The sequence below is a fragment of the Oxyura jamaicensis genome, chromosome 6 (assembly GCF_011077185.1).
Source record: "Oxyura jamaicensis isolate SHBP4307 breed ruddy duck chromosome 6, BPBGC_Ojam_1.0, whole genome shotgun sequence".
Taxonomy (NCBI): domain Eukaryota; kingdom Metazoa; phylum Chordata; class Aves; order Anseriformes; family Anatidae; genus Oxyura; species Oxyura jamaicensis.
This window is the reverse complement of record NC_048898.1, coordinates 34,533,925-34,536,142: the sequence shown is the minus strand read 5'-3', so window position 1 is coordinate 34,536,142 and position 2,218 is coordinate 34,533,925. Positions and strand designations below refer to the sequence as shown.

Genomic DNA, 2,218 nt, shown 5'->3' with positions numbered 1-2,218 from the left:
AAAATTTGGAAACTGCAGCCTGCAGAGTGAGATGTCCCTCTCTCTGCTGCACTGCAAGTATGACTCACTCCTGTAAGTCTGCAAAATAGGGCCTTTGGGCCTTACCCAAAAAACCACAATCTTGTTAACTTTGTATGACTTCCATTAGATAGCCTATGATCAGAAAGTTAAGTACTTGCACATTTTTTAGGAGCAGGATGCTAGCCTATGGGTTCTTTAGGGCAGAGAGCTTTTTCCTGTTTAAAACAATGGACATGTAAGATATAAAATAAAATTTTTAGCAAGAGACTGCTGGCTTGCTGTAAAGTTGGAAGTAAAATCTGTGTTCAGAATTCAGTTTTCAATCGTAATTTACTTTTTATAGATTGTGAAAGATATTGCACTCTGGTTAAGCTATATGATTGTAATGCAGAGCAAAAGGTTCTTTATATTCCTTTAAAATTCCATCCTGCTTAATTTTCTGGTCTTCCCCTGGATGAAGCTATTAAAAGTATTATTAAAAGACTAGCCACCCCATTTTTCTTTAGGAATGCGTTTGGTATCAATTTGCACAGCAAGAAACACAGAGCAGAAATTCACAACTGTGAAATGTCACGACTAAAATAAATAGTGAAATAAATGTCTAGGGCACCAATTTTGCACCTCCTCCCTATTGTGCAACAGATGGAATTTGACAACTATAGCTGAATGGCTTGAATTAAAGATTTCAGACTTTGTTTTCCAGAAAAGTATGCAGCAGGCAACCTATGTTTTCACACACCAGAAGTCAATCATGAGATTTACAAAAACCATCTGATTAAAATGTATGGGGTATTTTTACCAGATAGTTACATGCTATTAATTAACATATTTCTCCACACAACATCTGTAAGAAAAATCTGGATTTTGTTTTCGGCTAAGTTATTCTTTGAAGAAAGAAATAGCTGGATCAGTGCTGCTCTTTTGCATTTTGCTTAGTGTGCTGGCACAGCATGCAGGCAGAGGCAGCCTCTGAGACACAGCTGATGCAAATGAGATGACAGATCCCTGCTGAACCTGAACTCAGAAGATAGGAGGACAGGATATTTTGGGTTGTCCTGCACTGATCCTGATCTCTGGGGTGGCTGGTTCTTGTATTGCAATAGAGCAACACCTCAAAATAAGCTTTGGACGTGTGCTCTTGGTCACCAGCACCCAGGCTAGGAATGCTCCTTCACACCCAGGAGACCTTCTGGTGAATATCATGGCCTCCTCCCCACCCCTGAGCAGGTCCCTCCAGGCCAGGGTCCATGTGCATGTCATCCCCAGGCAGGCAGGTCTCAGATGGTCACCTCCCCACCATCAGGAGCTGTGGATTGCAGCCTTGTCCCCTGCTTCAGACATACTCTGTATGGCCAAATCTCTCATTCCTGCCCACCCTGGGGCTACCCAACAAGCCACAGCTTGTGGGGCCCAGTTTCACACTGACTGAAAATGTGGCCAGAGCATGAACTCTTGTGATTCTCAGGGCCTGGTGCCTGCCCAGGAGCTTTTTGTCAGGACTGTGGCACGGAAAGGCCGGAGGAGGAAGGAGAATTCAGCCTGTGAGTAGGTGGCTAAGCAGGGGAGTGCTCGGAGCTCGATGGTCCTCTGGCCTGGGCTGATGTAACATGGTGGACAGGAGGCTCAAGGGACACGTCTCATGGTGACCGAGGACTTTCGGTAGAAAGAGTCTGTCCATAGGTGCACGATTCACTCCTTGTTTCCAGTTCTGTGACTTCTGTCGCTGTTTAGGTTTAAAGCATGCAGTAAAACTATAACTGGTTGCTTATAGGGGATTCTGCTATGTAGGGAATGTGTATGTACACAAGTCTTCCAAACCATAAAGTTGTAACAGAGAATCTGAAATAAATTAATATTGTTGAAATTAATGAACTGAGAAATTGAAGTTCACATCACTACATGAACAAATTTATTAATATCTGTTGTACATAAATTAATGAGAAATGTCATTATGACAAAAATTAAACAACACTAACATTAAAGATGGTCTAAATTATGTTTCTACCAAGGAGTTAACTAGAAAAAAAGCAGGAGGGTTTGGCCTCTCAGTGTTTAACTGTTAAAAAAAAGACGACTGTCCAGGGATATTAATCTCCTGCCTTTTTATAGCACTTGGTGTACAGATTTGAGAGCAGGTGTACATTACTTGGCTTTGATCTTAGAGAGTCCTTGACTTGCTCGGCCCTGCTATTATGAT

The 2,218-nt window shown here is 42.2% G+C and overlaps 1 protein-coding gene across 12 annotated transcripts in view; it reads left to right on the top strand.

Annotated features, from left to right (window-relative positions):
- Positions 1 to 2,218, top strand: part of EBF3 (EBF transcription factor 3) — a 118,605-nt gene that overhangs the window by 111,787 nt on the left and 4,600 nt on the right. The gene's annotated exons all lie outside the window — the stretch shown is intronic.